Here is a 22253-nt window from a genome sequence, read left to right as displayed (position 1 = left end):
ACATTAAATATGTAAGCCTTTTGTTTATCTGCTTGTCAGTTTAATACACTGATCCTCCAGCCATTAATAAAAGCATAGAGGAATTTGTTCCTCCCCTGCAGCCTTCTATGATATTTTCCTGATCTCCTCAGTAAGTCTGAGTTGCTTTTTTTCTGTCTTTCCAGAACTTTGTATATTTGTCTGTCTTCAAAACTAGGTCAGTTTATGATGATATAAAGGAGGACAATTGCTTTTCTTTTACCCAGGTAAAAGATTTTAGGATCATGACTGAGGCTTCTACGACAAAAGACAGGTTAACAAGAGAAAAGCAAGCAGATTTACAGTCTACCCTCCATATCTGTGGGTTTCATACCCACAGATTGAATCAACCATGAATCAAAAATATTCAAAATGCATAAATAGCAATGCAACAATAAAAATAATGTATATAAAAACAATACAGTATAACAACTATTTGTATAGCATTTACATTGTATTAGAAACTATAAGTAATCTAGAGATTATTTAAGGTGTATGAGAGGATGTACATAGATTATGTGCCATTTTATAACATGGATTTGAGCACCCTTAAATTTTGGTATTCTTAGGTGTTCTGGAACCAATCTCCCATGGATATTGAGGGATGATTGTATTTATTATAAGTTTTAAGTGACATTGGAGCCTTTGTAAGGAAAGACCAAAAGAAACAGTCAAACCTGCATATTTTTATGCTATGTTTGATGTAAAATGCAGAGTCATGGAGAAATATGATAAAATGGAATATGATCTAGTGGGAGTAAACTGAGGGAAACATATCAGAGTCTGTTGACTCAGATGCTTCTCTATGTCCTTGAGTCTTCAAAGACAAAAATGCTCATTTCTCTGGATATAGGGAGAGCACCTCTCACATGAAGCTTTTATAACCTATTTTAAGAGAACGCTAGAAAACCCTTCCCAGCTTTTATGAACTGCTTGCTTCAGGAAGGAAGGGCAGTGGGAAGGTTAGAGAGACATCTCTTCCTTTGCTCAAATTCCTTCAGCTTAAAATATTTTGAGGTCATGTATCCTAAACTCCCTCTATTATATTCATGCCTGTTATTCATACAAAGGTAGGGAGGGGCTCTATTATATTTACCTATGTAATTGTAAAACCTCTCTATGTCTGCCATTAGTGTTTAATAATATTTCATCAGTTGATCAGAGCATTAATTACGGCTAATGTACGCATTTTACATTGAATCTCCCTGTGAATAGTCTACTTTCTTCTGTATCCAGATTGAGGGCAGGCTCAGGGTTTAGTTTCCAGCATCCACAAAAGAAGACCTAGAAGTAATGACACACTGCACAATCATTGCATTAAATCCTCATTGTAGGCATTTGGTTCCTATTTCAACAATTATTTTCCACTCTTCATTCTCTTTCATCCTCTATATTATTCTCTCCCAAAGCCTCTCTAATCCCTCATATTGTGTTAAGTAATCTGGCTCTGCTTTTGTTCATACCTATCTCAGGCGGCAGAGCAAAGACTTCAGAAGATGAATCTTTTAAAAGCAGTTATTAAAATAGTCTTGTTAGAGTATGTAGCTAGGTTGATATGATCAGAGCGGGAGAGGGCTTCACTCCAAGAATATCAGGCAACCATCAGGTGATGGTCAGGCAGTTGTTAAACTGTCTCTCTAAGATAATAATTAGTTGCAGCCAGTACCAGGAAAAGTCAGTCTCCCAGTAGATAGAAAACACCTGAAGCTGGTAACGAGCAGTTTCCCAGTAAGATCTCAGGAGTTGGGCGGGTGAGTTTAAGCATGCGCACTAAGAGAGGCAAAATGGCAGTTAAACTGGTTTGCGACTTTCCTCTGGAACGCTCGACTGCTTAAGAGAAAAATGCCTCAAATGAGCATGTGCACAACTCCAGCAAACACGCTGGACATGCGGCCTCTCCCAAGTGCTGGCAGGCCACTGCACATGCGGACCCACGGGGAGAATCAGCAGAGAAGAAATGCAAACCCCAGAGTCATGCCAAGGTATGAAAAACCCTAAGTCCAGAGTCGGGAGAGGCATTTGGGTCTTTCAAGTCGGCTGTTTGGCCCTCTTCCGAGTGTACTTTCTTCGTTTTGTTCCTGCTCTAAAACTTTTTAGCAAACGTTCACTCCTGTTCTAAAACTTGCTTAGGTCTCTACATCTGCCCCATGCTCCTCAGTCAAATTCTTTCTTCTAAAGAGGCAAGAATTGAGTTGATGTAGTAGACTCGTGTGGATTTGCTGCTGATATTAATAATAGTCTGGTAAGAGTGGGTAAATTTCGTTGTCCAGTCCCATTTAAGTATTAACGTAGCAAAATGAGTCTTCTGGGGAAAGGGATTAGGGAAATTATGCCACAAAGAAAAAAATAATTTTTTTCATTTATATAAATTCTTATTATCTAAGATAGACAAGCAGTTCACCATTACAATGATTTCTATGGGAAACCATTTGTGTAATGAAGAATTCCTTTCTAGCACAAATAATCACCATTTATTTATTCTTATTAACATTTGGATTTTTATATATTGGATTTGCTTAAGAGAATAATTTTTATTCTTCTGTTTCAAATTTCATTGTGGCTGCAGTGAAGTCTAGGAAATGACTCCCTAGAGATGTCTCTCTGAAGCATTTACCTTTCATTAATTTAATGGTTCAAAAACTATGAGTGCCTACTAAGTTTCCTCCCAAATAATTGCAGTTTACTGAATGAACAAATGGAAGAAATAATGAATGAAAGTGGGGATAAAGCCTGTTTCCCTTAAAGCTTCTTAAGTTGATTTCAATTATTGTATAAAGTTTACAAACCATTGTCTTTGAAAGAAAGTGTTTTACATTTCTGGGGACAATATTAAGCCAAATTAGATGTTTAATAGCAAATACAATTTGCTACATTTTCAGGATATTCGTAGTCATAGTTATTTTAAGTGGAACATAATTGGCATGTGGATGCAGACCTTCCTCTTCTACTCTCGATGTTTTTGTTCCCTTTTTTTCCCCTTTTATGTTTCTTTGAAGTACCTTCAAGTGCAATTTAAAGAGGGGGGTTCTCTGGAGCTCTCCTTGTTTTTTGTTAAGTAACTCAGTAAGTCCTTGACCTCTTTGTTTCTGAACTTTATCGCCAATAAAAATCATTTGCCTAACATCATACTGCAAACAATTAGACTATGTGAGTTTGAGGTTACAAAATAACAGTAGCAGTACTGAAAGAATTTGCAACCACCCAATTTACACGTGGAAATTTTCATCTGCAGCTCAAGGCTGCCTGCACTGCAATTGCTCGATGGCAGCTGCTTAAAGTCAATGAAAAGCAGCATGGTTTTTTTCCCTCCTTTTTGTGTGATTCCCCTCCCCCATATTTCTCACAAAGATTTGAATTGATTTTTCCCATAGATTTCTTTGTTTTTGTGTGTGTTTGTCTGGCTTTCTATTTTTTTTAATTTTGTGATAATCATTTCATGTAATGTGTTGTGACATAATGGATAACTCTTCAACTGAATGCCATTTGAAATATTTTAAATAGTTTATCAAAAGATCAGAGCACCCATATTCTTTTTTTTTATTTTGAGAATACTAGCCAATCCTCTTCTTATATACTGATTCATATATCATTTATGTAAAAATAATACAAATTTATACTAGATTGACAAAATCAAATGCTAGTTATAGAAAAATTGTTAACATTTGTAATGATGGGGCAAAAATTATATTTAATGTTTATCCTTCAGCAAAACAGAGAATCCCTGAAGACTTGCTACAACAATAGTTTTCAGCCTTTTTGAATCGTGTCTCCAGGTATAAGATTTCAGTCCTTTAGGGAAAAGAGTAAGACTTTCGTGGGGCACTTTGTAAAGTTTAAGTAAGAAAAAACAATACTCTTAAACTAGAGCAATAAGCAGAGTTTAAAACACTGAAAATTAGAAAACAATTGTAGGTATCCTTCTTCATCATGGGTATGGTGTTACATTGGATTTTTATCTTACTTTTTCTAGTAGCTTTCTTTTGGCCATCTCAGCAACAGTAACATTTTTATAGTTTTCGTGAATATTTTCTTTGTTTGTGGATGAGCAGAATATTCGTAGGTGGTCCAGCTTGGAGCAAGTGTATGTCAACAGGTTTTTTAGGTTGTCTGTAAGCTGTGGGTGGCAGGGCCATTCTTCTATCATGTGTTGCTCTCCAGCATCTCCGACTACACTTGGCACACCACCAGAAACCAACGAACACAGTTTTTTGGATCAAATGTATGTACTTGACTATATTTGTGTACTTGCCCTTGGCCACACAGGAAGAAACTGATAATTTTTGACAACTCCATTGTAAATCTGAATCATAAGCCTAAGGAAGAAATAAAACAAAATTATGTTTGTTTCTCATCCCAAAACTTACTACTTCTATAAAATTGGCCCAGTTATTTCATCCCCCAAAATCACCATTTTATCATCTGTCAAAAAAGGAAAAATAATAATCATATTTTACAGTATTTTAAGAATAGAGAAATGATATGGAAAAACAGCACATGGTAGGTAATCAATATAATTGCGGTTGTTTTCTATGTCATTCTTGTGGGGCACTGAAATTGTCATCAAGGTAGAACTACTTACTCTAGTTCAATCAATTATTATTGAATGCATGTGAATCAATGATGAGTCAAAGAAATTAGAAAGAAGTAGAAATGGTAATTGGCACTGTGGTGGGCTATACAAATTCGGTTTCTCAAGTAGAATAGCAATTTGTTCCTCGTTGTTGCAATGTGTGTTGTACCACTGAAACTCTATAGCATATGGAAGCAATTGATAGACCCAAGCGGTTTAAAGGCAAAGCAGTAAATAGCACAATTGGGGACCAGTTCACACACAAGAAAAGAATTAAAGAAGCATAACATCGTAATCTCTTCTGCTCATTCCACTGTGAGAGAATTGAGGCCAGCCCAGCATTGATTTAGAAATACAAAAAAATGGTGTTTTTCTTTTGGATTTAGGTTTGAGGAGTCTATCATAGTACAGGCATTGAAAGACTAAAGAAGGCAGATAAGTAAGAAAAAAATAGAACAAACAGACATTTTTGCAAGTGTAGAGTTACAAAATTATAGGATAGGCGTCAGGCAAAGTGCCAGCTCTATATGTGGTAGATGTAGTTTGCTATCAAAATTATTACCTGTAAAGTGAAATCAGCACAAGCAGGTTCAGGTTAGGTGGGGAGAGTCTGAGGAATTTGGCACAATTGTGTACAATATTTTCTTTTTTTTTAATAAGAGAATGTCTTACTCTTTCAATTGCCATTTTGCCATGTAGTCCAATATATGAAATAGATAAAAGTAAAAGTACTTTGGATTAAGGCACTATAGAGATGTTGAAATGATGATCTTCTAATTTTTCTTCTCCCTTTATCAGCACTTGTTGTCGTAGAACTTTGCAATGTCCTCCCACCTTAGATGGTGTGACCTGCACCAACCTTTTGTATGTCAGTCAGTCATATGATTTGTATTGACCAACTGGATGATAGCAGATGATTGAAATAGGCTTATGCAGTGAAGCTTGGTGTTCTACCTATACTTACGTCATCACAGCAGGATATATCTGAAGTAGCTTGCTAAATACTAGAGGAGGATGAGGAATATACAAAAAAGTAGAGACAAGGCCAGCTCAGATCAGTCAACAACCAGTAATTCTGCACACACATGAACTGGCACAGCCCTAATGAATAGATCTACCTAACTGACTATAACTGACTCCAGACACATGTGCAATAAACAATATTTTATGCCACTGAGTTTTATGGCTGGTTTTTATGCAGTGTTATTCTAGCAACAAATAACTGATAGACAAGCCTCAAGTGCTACACATTCATTCCCCCAGTAGGCCTGCGGGCCTCCTAAAAGAACCACTAGAGCCTTAGAAAGCATAATTTGGAAATTACTAGCCTAGAATAAGCTCATGTGTGTGGTCTAGATTTTCATATACCAACAGTGGAAGAGCTTGTGGGTTAGTTATGAGATGATACAACCAGTTTTGATCAAATGTAATAAAATAGTTCATAGCTCAGTGGTACTTCAGAGGCCCTATAGGTCATCTTTTATTTAAGTCTTATCTAGAACTGATAAGACATAGGCTCAGCAAAGTTACAACTTACGTGAATTGAGGTTTCTAGAAACTAAAAGTATTCTTTTTAAAAAAAAAATTCTGGCAAAACATAGATTTAAATATTTAAAGTTAAATTTTGAAAAAATAATAAAATATTGTCACAAGTATTTTCTGATAATCTCAAAATATGTAGTAAACTGTTATGTCTATATTTCCCACTTTCAAGTAAAAATATAAACAGGAATGGGTTCATACTTTCATTATTTTATTCTACTATCGCTCGAGTTCTATTATTTATGGCTGAATTGAAGCATTAATATGCTAATTCTTTACTCAAACTTTAATAAATAGGTCTTCAGGAACTCTCTTGAATTCCTCGCCATCTCTTCTCAGCCCTCTAAGAATTAAAGAAAGAGGAAAGAAACACAAAAAGTGGTTCAACAGTCAAAGACAGGTTTATTTTGGAGAATAAACCTCAGAGGGGCTTCTGGCCGAGTTAGGTCAGAGGCACTCTGTCTTACAGACTAAGAGTTTTTAAGGGTTCAGGGCAGGGGGCTTATCACAGGATGAGAATGTTTCTGTGTCTCTTTGTCTTACTTATCTGGGAGGGAGAGTTTTGTGTCTCTTTCCATACATTTTCCTGCAGCTGCAGGCATATACCCCAAGTCTTCTTTTAGCTTCGCTATCTTACTGCACCTGAAGGGAAAGGAATGTGCTTGTTAGGGCCCCCTGTTTTACTGGGTCCCATTGTATGAGTGTGAAGTTTGATCGTTACCCAAGAGACTTTCCCCCCTCCCTCTGTGCTGGAACTATCTTAACTGTTTTATTGTCTGTTTTTTTCTGGCTGTTTGTTGTTAGAAGAGAAGTGATTTCCTTGAAATGCATGAGATTAGAAAGGGAGCTGGAACCTTAAGTGGTGGTATTTGTCCAAGATGATGCTGCTTCTGCTCTGTCAAGCCCATTCTACTGATTGAGGGATAGTAATATTTTAAAACTGTGCTTATATACTTATATGTTTAGATATATATATATATATATATAAACATATATATCTAAACATATATGAGAAAGCTAACATAATTAAGTATAGTGTATATTTGCATATGTGTATATGTGTGTGTGTATTTAATATTTACTGTGTTGAAAATTAGGAAAGACTTGGTATTTTGTATGATTTAAAGATGCTTTTCATTACAGGATATTTGAGGTGTTACTTTTTGGGTTGGAAAACCTCTGTGGCCAGTGGCACCATTGCCACGTTTTTCTCAGGCTCACTCAGCCTGAACAGGCTGTGCACAGCTTGTGCTACCAGCCTGGATCCCATGCCTCCAAGGGAGAGCAGAGCAGTGAAGCGTGTGTTAGTGAGTGAGTGTGGGGTCCAACCACTGTGTACAGCCAGGAACACTGGCTGTCATAGGGCAGGCAGCTCCAAGTGCCAGCAGGGACGCCAGCACCCTGTGAGTCTTTGGCTGCACCAGGCGTACCACAAGCAGCTTCCGTGGCTGGCAATGGGGAATGAGGTGGCACCTGGAAACTTGGAGATGCCAGGAACCACAGAGCCCCAAAGAGGGTGTCGCAGCCCTAGCTTGGGGAGCTGCTAGGTCTGGGCTCCCCAGAGGGCCACAGCTCTTCTCTCCTTCTCTCTTCTCTCCTTCTCTCTTCTCTCCTTCTTGTCACCCACAACATGGTGAGCATGGGGCATGTTTCAGCCTTGTTTGTATTATGGCTGTTTCAGCCTTGCCATTCGGCGGGTCCCGAGTTATTTTCCTGTGTCCAGGAAGAATGAGGTGAGTGGACAAGTGGAGGGTGAGCAAGGTGAAGAGGAGCTTTACTGAGCAATAGAACAGCTCAGAGGAGACCTGCAGATGGCAGCTCCTCTCCGTGGCCAGGGTGTCCTGATGGGTGTTCAGCTCTCAGCATAGAAGAGACCCTGGGGTGAGTTGGTCCTCTCTGCAGCTGTTCAATCCATCATCTCAGCTCTCAGCAGAGAGGGGACCCTGTGGAGGGGGACTCCTCTCCATAGACAGGTTGTCCCATTGCTTCCTCAAGTTTGGCTGAGTCCAGGGTTTTTATAGGCTTTGGAGGGGAGAAAGCTCATGCTGATTAGTCCATGGGTGGCTATGGGTAGGCCCAGAAAAAGCACCATAGGTTTCCACTTTAGTCCGTGGGGGCTGGAAGCCTGGCCCCAGGCAGGCTTCAGGCCTTCTCTGGGCCTGAGTGGGGCTTTACTGGGGACCCGCTCCTTCTGTCCAGGAGTCTGTCTGCATCTTGCCAGTGTTCATGGTGCCCAGGCTCTTCATGTCAAGGGCACCTGCAGGTCAGGGCTGAGCTGCCCTCAGCCCCCCTTAACCTCCCTTCCATGCTCATTGGTGGCCAAAGTCTGGAGGGGGCTGGGGAAGCAGGGAGGTGGCATGTTACTGCTGCCCCAAGTATGCACACACCCGGCCAGGTTGCAACGGTGCCTAGACTGGGCCCCAACTCTGCTCCAAGATTGGAGCAGGTGCCAAGAGTGGGGAGAGGCCAGGCAGTGGAAGCAGGCACCTCTGAGCCTGCATGGGGAGGGGGCCTTCCTGGGCCCCCAAGAGTGCAGAGATGCCTAGGTCCACAGCTGCAGCTGGATGGCTATAGCTGCACCCAGAAGGGTAGGTCTCCTGCCTGCTCCCAGCCCCCAAGATCACAGGGATGCCCCGGTCTGTAGCCATGACTAGGTAGCCACAGCTGTAGCTGGGGAGCAAGAGGCTCCCACCCTGCTAATTCAGAAGGGGTGTCATGGCAGCAGCCACTCTAGATGGGTCACACTGCCATCATTTTGATGGTGGAATACAACACAATTATACTGGGAGAGATGAAAGGCAGAACCCTTTGCTATTTATAGCTACAAAGGAGAGAAAGCTGTTACGCAGGGCTACAAAGGGAGTTGGGCGCATGGACAGGGTAAACGTGCAGCTATACATTTATACATGCTGCAGCATATATATGGCAAGTAAGGTAGAGTAGCTAGGATTTGGGAGCTTTGTATGCATTTGAAGCTTTCAGCTGAGGTTCCAGAGCAGAAATAAGCCGTCTCTGTTTTATTCTGTCCAAATATCTGACCCATGGATTCTGTTAGCATAATAAATTATAATTGTTTTATGCCACTAAGTTTGGATTGGTTGTTACTCAACAATTGATAGTGGAACACCATTTACCTACAGTAGTTAACTCTAGGTAAAATTACTTTATTTCTTGCTTACATTCAGAAAATTTCAAATCCTGGATTAACTTCTTGGCTATGTATACAGAACACAACTAATTCCCTCTTTTCTTTATTAGTCATGTAAGGGTGAGTTCTAGCCAAAAAGCATGTGCAAATAAGTGTGTGGTTTATCCAAAACAACTAAATGTAATTCATTATAGCTGGATCATAAAATTTGAGAAGAGAAGGAGCTAGAAATAAAGGTGGGAATGTAAGCACCCAATCATCAAAGTTCCTATTAGTCATATATGAAGTTTATGCTAAGGGCAAGAAAAAACTGCTTCTTGTATGCTGTTTCCTGATAGCATTTATATTTCAGAAATATCTGAACCAAAGTGGTTTCTATGTAAAAGATAGATTTCGGGGGTCACGTTTGGGGATGACATGGCCAATTAGAGTATTGAGGTGAAAGATGGGAACTCACCATAGCAGCAGTATATGTGGAAGAAACTTGAGAAAGCAGTGAATGTCTGTGAGGTAGAATCAACAGAATTTTGTGACTTATTAAATGTAGGCAGTTGATCCAGTTGGAAAATAACATAGGCAGTCCAGAGTGGAAGAAGAGGTAAAGCAACAAATAGTAAGTAGTAATATTGACATGTTGAGTTGGGTCGATATATTACATTAGTGTCCTCAGTTAATCCCTTTGGGCTTGGTGATGTGATTCATTTTGGGATAGTGGCAAAAGCGGAGGCTTGACAATGTATTTGTGCAATCTACTTCCTTTCTTGGATCCCCACTGCTACCATCGCAATAAACCTGGACTAGCCTGCTAGAGAGATTTGAGAGAAAAGCAGATCAACTTGACTTATTTCATGTGAGCCTATCCTAGTCCAGCCAGGCCCCATCCCAGCTCATATGCTGACAAATGAGGAAGTCCACTTGTGATAAGGTGAGCCTGCTGTAAATCTGCATAATTGCCCACAGACTCATAAGTGTTTGCTTCAAACCACAAAGTCTTGGAGTGGTTTGTAACACTGCAATAGATCACTGATACACTTTGAAGTTTGAAGGTTCTGTTCTTGAGATGTATAAGATCAGGGTTGGAACTCAGAAGAAAGATCTGGTTTGCAGACAAGGCTGCTTCTCAGTACTCAATAGCCTAGCCTTGCCTATTGTTTATGGTGAGTTTTCACTCTGAAGGGTTGGGCTTGCCTTCTCCTTAGTTGGTATGCGTGCTTTTTGCAGTTCTGCGTGTAAATGTAGATTCCAGAATCATTTGTGTATAAATGGTTTTGAAGCCATGGGAGAGGGCAAGACTAACCACTAAAGGGGAAGATGGCTAATAGCAGAACTATTAGAAAAATAATACTCAAGAAATGGGTAAATAAATGAAAGAATCCCAAAAATATTTGGGGAAGTTACACACAGCAAGGTGAGAAGAAACTATACCAAGAAAGTATACATTGAAACCAAGGTGAAAGAATTTTCAAAAAGGGAGATATGATACAGAACACTGCAAAAAAGTCAAAAGAATTTTGGTTGATGAACTAACGTTGGATTCAGCAACACTGAGGTCATTAGTGTCTTTGAAGAGGGCAATTTCGTGTAGTGGTAAAATGATAGTACTGCGTCCATTATAGTTCTTGAGAAAATCATCAATAGTATTTATTTTCTTTTCTTTCTTTTTTTTTAATTGAAAATACTTGCCTCTATGAGCAGGCTGAATTAATTACAAAGTTGTCTCCTGTGATCAGTCAGATGCTCTAAATGTGAATTAATTAGAAAAGAGTTAACTGATACATGAAAAAAAGAAAAATTAATATGCATGACAACATCTAGTGATGAAATGCATAGTAAATCTTGCCAAGTCAACCACATTAAAAACGCTTCATGTTTAGAATACAACCACATTCTCTCAACTCTAACCTGATTACAAGGGGATTTTGTTGTTGTGAAGAATAATGAATGCGCCATAGTTTAATAGCACTAGGACAAATTTGAGTTAAGTAGCTTCTCTGTTGTTACAGAGGGCAATAGCAACATTGCATACTCACCAATTATTCCCTCCAACCTTTCTTTTCTTTTAATTTGCTGCTGACTTAGGACAGTGAGGAAGAGTTTTTTGTAAAAGGAAACAGTCATTAGACTATACAGTCACACAGTTATAAGAATAGGTGATAACAAATGTTTATATTATGTTTTGCAGGTTAAAATAGTCTTTTTGCATAGTAGCAGATGAGCTATGTCCAGTCAGAGAAAATGTTTGTTCCACACGTTAAAATGACTAAAAATGAATTTTAAAACATATAAGTAAAATAGTATTTTGGAGTACATTTTTGAATGCAATGGAAATTTTGAAATCACTTCATTATTTAAATCATTTTTAAAATGGTGCTTTAAAATTGACTCTATTTATTGAGAACCTACAATAAGTAAAATATATGTATTTTGCTGGAGACATGAAGTATCTATAAATAGCGGGCTCCTTGCATTCTAGACTATAGTGGTCTGTGAGCAAAATGGTCATATTAAAATATAAAGTATAGTAAAACAAATATTGTTGCATTGAAAATAAAATTCAATGAGAACACACATAACGTAAAGCTAATTCAATTCCATAAACATTTATCAAGTTTCATTCAAATGTGGGACATTCTTTTACGCACTGTATTTCAAAAATGCATTTTACTGAATTTCTGTCTTCAGTGAACTTGAATTCCTCTATAGCAGTTAAATTTGTGGAATTCTCACAAGAAATTTTGTAACAGATTGGGTTGGCAAAATGAATAACTGTTCATAATATAAAATTTTAAAAGTAAACACATTTTAAAAGTAGATGTAAAACCACTCAAATCAAATACATAGCCGTCATCAGGACTTTTATATGATGCTTACTTTTTTGAGCAGAAATTGTTTCACTTAATATAAACATGCAAGTAAAATTTTGTATTTTGAGATATTTACACTTAATATAATTTTTCTGTGGCATTGCCATTTCTTTAAAGCTTCAATGTTTTCTTGCTGTTTGCCTTAAATAACTGTGTAATAATTGATTATAAATTCCTCTTGTTATTTAGTTCATTTTTCTTTTCAATTTAGAGGAGCACACGTATATAGACAGAAAGTCTTGGTTGGGTGCGGTGGCTCATGCATGTAATTCCAGCACTTTGGAAGGCTGAGGGAGGTGGATTGCTTGAGGTCAGGAGTTTAAGACCAGCCTGGCCAACATGGTGAAACCCTGTCTCTACTAAAAATACAAAAAATTAGCCTGGTGTGGCGGCACACACCTGTAAGCCTAGCTACTGAGGAGGCTGAGGCAGGAGAATCACATGAACTCAGGGGGCGGAGGTTGCCGTGAGCCGAGATAGCTCCACTGCACTGCAGCTGCAGCCTGGGAGACAGAGAAAGACTCCATCGCCAAAAAAAAAAAAAAAAAAAAAGGCTTTTGCTCTGTGAAAAACACTGTTAAGAAAATGAAAAAACAAGTTACAAAACAGAAGAAACCATGTGAAAAATCTCATATCTCACAAGGACTTGTATATAGAACATAAGAACCCTGAAAACTCCACAGCAAGAAAATAAACCCATGAAAAATTGTGAAAAATTTGAGCAGACGCTTTACCAAAGACAATATACAAATGGCAAATAAGCAGTGAGACCGTTGGGGTTTCCGAGTTCATCCTGTCTTTTCCTATAAAAATATAATAAAATAGTTGTTTTTCAAAACTGTAGTCAAAAAGTAAAAGACTTGGAGTCTGCAGGTTTAACTATATTCCTGGCTCAGTTCTGTGTTAAAGTAGCCTTGGAAAAATTTTATTTCTGATAGTCCACTTTTTTTCAGTGTAAAATGATAAATCTCTATCATTGCTGTATGTGGTGTGTGTGTTAGAGGAAAAGAGAGAGATGGAGAGAGATAAAATAGAGAGCAAGAGAGAGAAAGAGGAAGAGACAGACACAGAAGCAGAGAGAAAAGCTATATCTAAAATACCTTGTTCTTAAAACCTGAGAACTGGATATACTCCATAGGTGCCAACTATCTGAAACTGGTGAGGATTAACTACATATTATGTGCCATTTTAAGTATTTTACATGTATTAATTACATGCTAAAATCACCTGTGAAACACATACAATTATCTTTATTTTACTGGTAAGGGGAATGCAGTATAGAATAGTTAAATAAATTTTACTTAGTCTATTAGAATACTTAGGATATTCTGGGCATCAGATTTAGATTTAGTCTTTATATGTCAATTTTGTCATGAAGTATTTGGTTTGTATTGATGTTTCATGCACGTTCAGGAGATTCAGAGAAGAATACCGGGAAAGAATCTTGTTGAGATGGTGTAATTTTGTTCCTCTGTAGTGTTCCTCCTTATCAATTTATTCTTTTCTTTCTTGACTCTCCTTATATAAACAAGCAAAAAAAAAAAATCTTACCTTGTTAACATTTGGAAATTATTAATGTGATTTACTAAATAAATGCAGTTAATGGCCACGTGCGGTTGCTCACACCTGTAGTGTCAGCACTTCAGAAGGCTGGTGGGCAGATTGCTTGAGCACAGAATTTCAAGACCAGCCTGGGCAAATGGCAAAAACCTATCTCTACAAAAAATAAGAAAAATTAGCCAGAGGTAGTGGTGCACACCTGTGGTCCAATCTATTTGAGAGGTTCAGGTGAGAGGATTGCTTGAGCCTGTGGAAGTCAAGGTTGCAGTGAGCCGTGGTCACGCCCCTGCACTCTGATACTGAAAGGATATTTCATAATATTTAACATTTATTTTTCACCTAAAATATAGTATTAGCAAAGTAAGAGTTGAAGAAAATTTTCTTAGCTTTCTAAAGGGTACCTAATAGAAACCGATTAACTATCTTTTTGAAATTTGTTGTAAGCAAAGCTTTGAAGACTAAGTATTTGTGCAACTGAGTTTATATCTAAATGAAGGCACTCGTATTAATTTTAGAAATATGTATTGTTAGTTTTATCCCTTGCTCTGGGAGAAAGGGTAGCTAGTGAAATCCTGATTGTCATCTAAATTACCTGTCTTTAAAAAGAAACCAAACAGCTGCGTTGAGCTACATTAACAATTAACTGCAGTTACTTAAAGGGTACAATTTGATAAGTTTTAACATTTGTATGTACCTTTGAAATTATTGTCACAATCAAGATAATGAAATTATTCATCACTGAAAAAATGTTCTATTGTTCTCTGATAATCTTTCCCTTCAAGTCTCTGAGTATTCTTACTCCCACTTGTCAATCACTCTTCTGCTTTATGTTACTATAGATTAGTATGAAATGTATAGGGTTTCATATAAACTGAAGCAGACAGTATATACTATTTTTTGCCTATGTTCTTTGCCTCAGCATTTTTACTTTGCTATTCATTCATGTCCTAGCAATTATCAATACTTTACTCTTTTGATGTAAGTATTCCATGGTTATGGCTTTATCACAATGTTTTTTTCCATTCATTTATTAATGGACATCTGAACTGTTTCCAGTTTGTGGCTCTTACAGATAAGTGTTCTATGAACATTTACGTAAAACTCCTTCTATAGACATATGTCATATTAGCTAAGATTTGAATGACTGTATCATATAGTAGGTTTATCTCTAACTTCTTAAGAAACATCAAATAATTTTTTTAAGTGATTTCCCAATTTAGTATTTTCACCAGAACTATTTGAGAGCTCCAGCTACTCCACATCCTTACCAACACTTGCTATGGTTATGTGCTTGGTTTTGCTGAAGTTCAGTATGTCAATCTTTTTTGACAGAGTATATTTTATTGTTATATCTAAATAGTACTCCCATAAAATAAGTTCACAAGGATTTGCTCCCAAGTTTTCTTCTAGGAATTTGAGAGTTTTTGATTTTATACTTAGCTCTATGATCCATTTTGAGTTAATCTTTATGGTACAAGATATGAATCAAAGATTTTTTTAAAAAAATATGAATATGGAATTGTTTCAGTACCATTTGTTGGGAAGACTAACGTTTCCCCAGTGAATTGTCTTGGCATCTTTGTTGAAAATAAGTTCATTTATGTAAGGCTCTCTTCTGAGCTCTTCATGCCACTCCATTTGTCTAATCGTCTATGTTAATACTACATTGTCTTAATTTCTGTGACTTTATAATAAGTCTTTAATCAGATAGAATTAGTTCTCCATCTCTATTTTTTAATTCAAAGCTGGCTAGCTAATATATGAAATTTGCAGTTCCATGTGAATTATTGACTCTGTTTATCAATTTCAATTAAAAAGATGTATGATTTTTATTGGGATTCCAGTAGACTATAGATAATTTGAGAAGAATTGATATCTTACTCAATATTGAGTATTCTGGCCTATGACCTTGATAGAATATAATACATTCTCCCTTTACTTAAGTCTTTTATTTTTGTTGAGATATTTTATGATTTTTAGTGTAAAGGACTTGTACCACTTTTGTCAAATTTATCACTAATTTTTCATATTTTATATTAATATAGTTCACAAATTTCAATTATTCCTTATTAATCTATAGAAATATAGTTTGTGTTTTACATTGATTTTATATCCTAATACTGGTTAAACTCACTTATTAGTTCAAGTAGAATCCATCTGATTTTACACATACGTGATTATATCATTTGGGAATAAAAAGACTTGATTTGTTCCTTTTCAATTGAGAAGTCTTTTATTTCTCTTTCTTGCTTTATTTCCCTGTCTAGAACCTCCACTAAAATGCTGAACAGTGGTGAAAGCACACATCCTTGTCTTATTTCTGATTTTAGCATGAAATTATTCAGTATTTCAACATTAAGTATGATATTATCTGTCTGTTTTTCTTATATGCTGTTTATCAAATTGAGGATGTTTCCTAGCTTCCTAAGTGTTTATTTTAAATCAGTAATGGATTCTGAATTTTGTGGATGAGATTATCTGCTTCTACTGAAATGATTATATGGTTTATTAACATTTTTAATATGGTCAGTTACATTGTGTTTTGAATGATAAGCCCCACTTTGAATTTGTGGAGTAAATTCTAGTTGGTCTAATGAATTATTCTCTTTCTTAAAAATATACCTTGTTCTTTGGAGAAGTTTTCTTGTTACAAAAAATTGGGCAATATGTACAGAAAGTCCTTATATGCTGACTCTCCCCCAGCACACAGTTTACCCTGTTATTAACATCTTCCACTAGTGGGGTACATTTGTTATAATTGGTAAACCAATATAGATCCATTGTTATTAATGAAGGTCAATACTTTAGTGTTCAGTCTGCGGGTTGTATTGTTCTATCAGTTTAGAGAAATGAAAAATGTCCTGTCTCCGCTGTTATAGTTTCATACAGAATAGTTTCACTGCACTGAAAATTCCCTGTGTTCCACCAATTTATTTATCCTTTTATCTTTCCCTCCATTCCCCTGACAAACATTGAGCTGCTTACTCTCTCTATAGTTTTGCCTTTTGCAGACTGTCATAAAGTTGAAATCATACAGTATATAGTTTTTTCCAGATTGGCCTCTTTCACTTAAAAATATATATTTAAATTTCTTCCACATCTTTTTATGGCTTGATAGCTAATTTCTTTTTTTTGTTGTTGTTGTTGCAGAGTAATATTTCATTGTATGGATGAATCAGAGTTTACTTATATATTTACCTATTGGAGGACATCTTGGTTGCTTCCACGTTTTGGCAATTATTAATAAAGTTGCTATAAACATTTATTTGCAGGTATTTGTGTGGACATAGTTTTCAGCTTACTTATGTAAGTTATTAGTAGTACAATTGCTGAATTATTTGGCAAGGCTGTCTTTGGCTTTGATAAAAACTGGGCTGAGTACAGTGGCTCACGCCTGTAATCCCAGCACTTTGGGAGGCCAAGGCAGGCAGATCACGAGGTCAGGAATTCGAGACCAGCCTGGCCAATATAGTGAAACCCTGTCTCTACTAAAAATACAAAAATTAGCCGGGCGTGGTGGCGGGTGCCTGTATTCCCAGATACTCGGGAGCCTGAGGCAGAAGAATCGCTTGAATCTGGGAGGCGGAGGTTGCAGTGAGCCGAGATCGCACCACTGCACTCCAGCCTCGCAGCAGAGTGAGACTCCATCTCAAAAACAAACAAAAAAACAAACAAAAGAAGCAAACAAAAAACTGAACAAACAACTAATGTCCAAAGTGGCTATATCGCTGTACAGTCACACCAGCAATGAAAAGCGTGCCTGTTGATCCACGTAATTGCTCTCATTTGGTATTAGTGTTTTAGACTTTAGTCGTTCTAATACGTATCTAATAGTATCTCATTGTTTTAATTTGTAATTCCCTAAGGAAATATGGTGTTGATCATTATTTCATGTGCTAATTTACCATCTATATATAGTGAACATATATGTTTGAGAGTTCTTCTTGTATTCTGGATAATAGCCATTATCAGGTATATCTTTTGCAAATGTTTTCTCCCAGTTGAAGTCTTGTCTTTGTGTTCTCTTAACAATTCTTCTACAGAGTAGAAATTTTTAATTTTAATAAAGTCTAGCTTATTTATTTTTTTTCACGAATTGTGGTTTTGGTATTGTATATAGAAAGTCGTTGCCAAACACAAGGTCACCTAGATTTTTTCCTAAGCCATAGTTTAGAAGTTTTCTAATTTTCTGTCTTAAAGTCCATGATCTCTTTTAATTATTTTTGTTAAAAGATTTAAAGTGTATGTCTAGGTTAATTTTTATTGCATGTGGGTGTCCAATTACTTAGTCTTTTTAAGAAATTGTGCCTAAGTAACTGGACTTTGCTCCTTTCATCAGTTGATCATCTTTGTAACAATCAATTTCTCGGCTCTCCGTTAAGTTTCATTGATCTATTTGTCTATTCTCTCAACAATACTACATTGTTTTGATTACTGTAGCTTCATAGTAAAACCTAAAGTTCGATGATATCAGCCCCTGATTTTGTTCTCCTTCAGTATTGTGTTGGCTATTGTGAGTCCATTGCTTTTCTATGTAAACTTTAGAGTCAGTTTTTTGATATCAACAAAACAATTCAATGAGATATTTGTTGGAATTGTATCAAATCTGTAGACCATATTGGGAAGAACTAACATCATAACAATATTGAGTATTTGTATCTAGGTACATAAGTATCTCTCCATTTATTTAAATTTTTTTGCTTTCTTTCATGAGAGCTTTGTAGTTTTTCTCATGTAAATCTTATACATATTTTATAAGATTATACATATTTCTTTTTTGTGTTAATGTAAATAGCAGCGTAGTTTAATTCAAATTTCAATTGTTTGTTGCTGACATACAAGAACGCAATTGACTTTTCTATATTACCTTGTAACTTGCAACTTTGCTATAATTGATTACTAGTTCCAAGATTCCTGTTGTATAGTCTTTAGAAATTTCTATGTAGACAATCATGTCATCTACAAGCAAAAAGTTTTATTTCTTCCTTTCCCAATCTGTATGTTTTTTCTTCTTTCCTTGTCTTACTGCATAAGCTGAAATTTCCAGTAGGATGTTGAATAAGAGAGAAAACAGGGGCATCTCTACTTTGTTCTTGATAAAGTATCTCTTTCTCACCATTAAATATATATTTTTTTCAGATTTTCTCTGTTGCAGAAGTTTCTCTTTATTCCTACTTTGCTAATGATTGTTATAAAAAATGTCAAATCTTTTTCTACATCTATTGATATTATCATATAACTTTTGTTCTTTAGCTTATTGATGTGATTAATTATATTCATTGATGAATGTTGAACTAGCTTTGAATACCTGGAACCAGCTTCGAATTAAAAAATAGAGATGGAGAACTAATTCTATCTGGTTAAAGACTTATTATAAAGCCACAGAAATTAAGACAATGTATATTAACATAGACGATTCGACAAATGGAGTGGCATGAAGAGCTCGGAGAGAGATCCTCACATAAATGAACTTACTTTCAACAAAAATGCCAAGACAATTCTTGGCTGCTCACTGCAGCCTTGACTTCCACAGGCTCAAGCAATCCTCTCACAACTAAGCTGTGATTATAATTCTTTACTATATTATTAGGTTTGATTTGCTAATATTTTGTTGAGGATACTTACATTTATTTTCAAGAAAGATATTGGTCTGTAATTTTTCTTTCTTTTAATGTCTTTGCCTAGTTTTGGTATTAGGATAATACTAGCCTCAAAATGAGTTAGGAAGTCTTCCCTCTGCTTTCCTGGAACAGATTGTGTAGAATTGGAGTAATTTCTTCCTAAATATTTAGTAGAATTTAACAGGGAAATCTTCTAGGCCTGGTGTTATCCCCTTTAGAAGGTTATTTGAAATTGATTTACTTTCTTTAATATATTTAGGCCTATTCAGATGGTCTGTTTGTCTATATCTCCTTGTGTGAGTTTGATTAGATTGTATCTTTCACTAAATTTGTTTATTTCATCTAAGATAGCAAATAGGTGAGCATACAGTTTTTCATACTTCTTCATTATTCTTTTAATGTTCATTGAATAAGTGGTGATGGCCCCTCTTCCATTAGTGATATTACTATTCTGTGTCTTTTTTTCTTTCTTTTTTCTGTTAGTCTGACTAGAAATTCATCAATTTATTTACCTTTTAAAAGTACCAGCTTTTGGTTTCATTGATTTTTCACTGTTAATTTTCTGTTTCCAGTTTTATTGATTTTTGCTCTAAGTTTTGTTATTTTTTTTTTTCTGGTAACTTTAGACCTAATTTGTTCTCCTTTTTCTAGTTGCCTAAGGCAAGACTTAGATGACTGATTTTATTCCTTTCAGGTTTTAGTATATGCATTCTATGATATAAGTTTCACTCTACTCACTGTTTTTGCTGAATCCAACACATTTTAATAAGTTGTATTTTTATTTTACTTAGTTCAACATAATTTTGTATTTCTCTTGAGAGTTTTTCTTTGACTCATGTATTTGGAAGTGTGTTGTGTAGTCTCCAAGTATTTTAGGACTTTCAATCTACTGTTATTGATTTCTAATTGAATTCCATTGTTGTATATGAACAGACATTTTATAATTTGTATATTTTTAAAATTATTAGGGTGTGCTTTGTGGCCCAGAATATATTTTGGTGAATGTTTGTGTTATCTGTTCTTTGTTCCTTTCTCTTTTTTATTTTGTCTTTTCAATAAAGTGAGTAAATTTTAAAATTCCACTTTATGTCCATATTTTACTTGTATGCTATAGTTCTTTGTTTTGTCATTTTAGTGGTTACTTGGCTCTTTTTTTTTTTTTTTTTTGTAGAGATGGGGTTCTGCCATGTTCCCCAAGCTGGTCTTGACTCCTGGGCTCGAGTGATCTACAGGCCTTGGCTTCCCAAATTACCAGGATTATAGGCATGAGCCACTGCACCCAGCCTGTTAATAATTTTTAAAGAAATTGAAATAATAAAAAACTTACATACATAAGTATACATAAATATACCAATGTGTTTGCCATTTCTGGTGCTCATTTTTGTGTGTGTGTGTGTGTGTGTGTGTGTGTGTGCAGCTCTTTATTTGCACGTGATACCACTTTCTGTGTAAACATTTTTGCATTTATTTTTTGAAGTGTGAGTATGCTGGTGATAAATCCCTTCAGCATACATATTTCTGAAATATTTTTTATTTCACCAACAGTTTTGAAATATTATTCTGCTGAGAGTAGAAATCTAGGTTAACAGTTTTTAAAAATTACTTTAAAGATATTGCTTCACTGTCTTCTCAGTTGTACCATTTTCCATGAGAAATCTGCTGTGATTATTAAGTTCCTCTGTATACAATGTGTCTTTTCTAAATGCTTACAAGAGTGTCACTTGATCACTTGTTTTGAGAAATTTGATTACTATGTGCATAGGTATAGTTTTATTTATAGTTCTTAGTCTTAGAATCTTGGATTGTTTACATTTACAGTTTCACCAAATTCAGAAACATTTTAATAATTATATCTTTAAAAATGTTTCTGGTCCTTCCTGCTGATTTATTGAACTCCAATTACACATATATTAGTAATTTGTTCCACAAATTACTGATGTTGAATTTGTTTTTTATTTTATCACTTCACATTCCATTGTGGATAGTTTTCATTGCTAGGTCTTCAAGGTCACTACGTTTTTTTTTTTCTTTTGCAAATTGTAATTGACATTTAATCCCATGCAGTGTATTTTTCATTTCAGGTATTGTTTTATCTCCAGAAGATTGATTTGGGTCTTTTTAATATCTTCCATGTCTATACTTATCCTTTTGAACACATACAATGCAGTTTAAATAAATGTTTTAATGTTATTGATTGTACTTTCTAACATCTGTGTTCATTTGGATCCCTCTCCATTGATTGATTTTTTTGCTTTTTTATTTTTCACCTTTTGTCCTCCTAATTTTCTTCATTACTCGGCAAAACACTTCTGAGAATACTACCCATTTTCCCGTGAATTAAGAGGTTTTCAAATCTGATCATTAAAGTGACACAAACACTATTCCCAGTCCTGTGTGTCACATAGTGTTAATCTTTTAGTAAGATCCTGTCCCCACCCTCAGTTAGTTTTCTCACAGGCTTGTGCTGATTGGTACTCTGCAGAATACCCGAGGAAAAACAGTTCTAAAATCATCTGATATTCTGCTTTTTGGGGACACTGAAAACATTTTTTATTTAATGTGATCACTGATGTGATTTGACTTATATCTGTCATCTTATTTGCTTCTATTTGTCTCATCTATTTTTTGTTCCTATATTTCTCTTTTTAAAATTTTGTCTTCTTTTGGATAAATTGAGAAATACTTATTCTCTTGTTTTAGGATTCTGGAGTTTTCTCCCTGTGTAGTTCTCTCCTTTCTGCTACTCCTGTGAACAGTAGCTTCCTTGCTTTCCCAACTTTGTCTCTTGCCTCAGAGGAATCTTACAGGCTTCAACTGGGTTCACCATCCCTGCACTATGACCTGGAAACTTTTTCAAGGTAGAAACTTTGTGCGATCATAGGACTCACCTTGTTGTCTTTCCATTTCTCTGGAAATCACCCTCCTTTGAT

General features: G+C 35.9%; 1 long non-coding RNA gene across 2 annotated transcripts in view; it reads left to right on the top strand.

Annotated features, from left to right (window-relative positions):
- Nucleotides 1-1785: 1785 nt before the first annotated feature.
- Nucleotides 1786-22253, top strand: part of LOC109027706 (uncharacterized) — a 358870-nt gene continuing 338402 nt past the window's right edge. The window contains exon 1 of one of the 2 annotated variants that reach the window (XR_008667371.1): nt 1786-2000. This is a non-coding gene — a long non-coding RNA (uncharacterized lncRNA). The remainder of the gene's footprint in view (nt 2001-22253) is intronic. The other variant, XR_008667370.2, reaches the window with a different exon arrangement.

This window comes from Gorilla gorilla, chromosome 6 (genome assembly GCF_029281585.2).
Source record: "Gorilla gorilla gorilla isolate KB3781 chromosome 6, NHGRI_mGorGor1-v2.1_pri, whole genome shotgun sequence".
NCBI classification, from domain to species: domain Eukaryota; kingdom Metazoa; phylum Chordata; class Mammalia; order Primates; family Hominidae; genus Gorilla; species Gorilla gorilla.
This window is presented reverse-complemented; position numbering and strand designations above follow the sequence as displayed.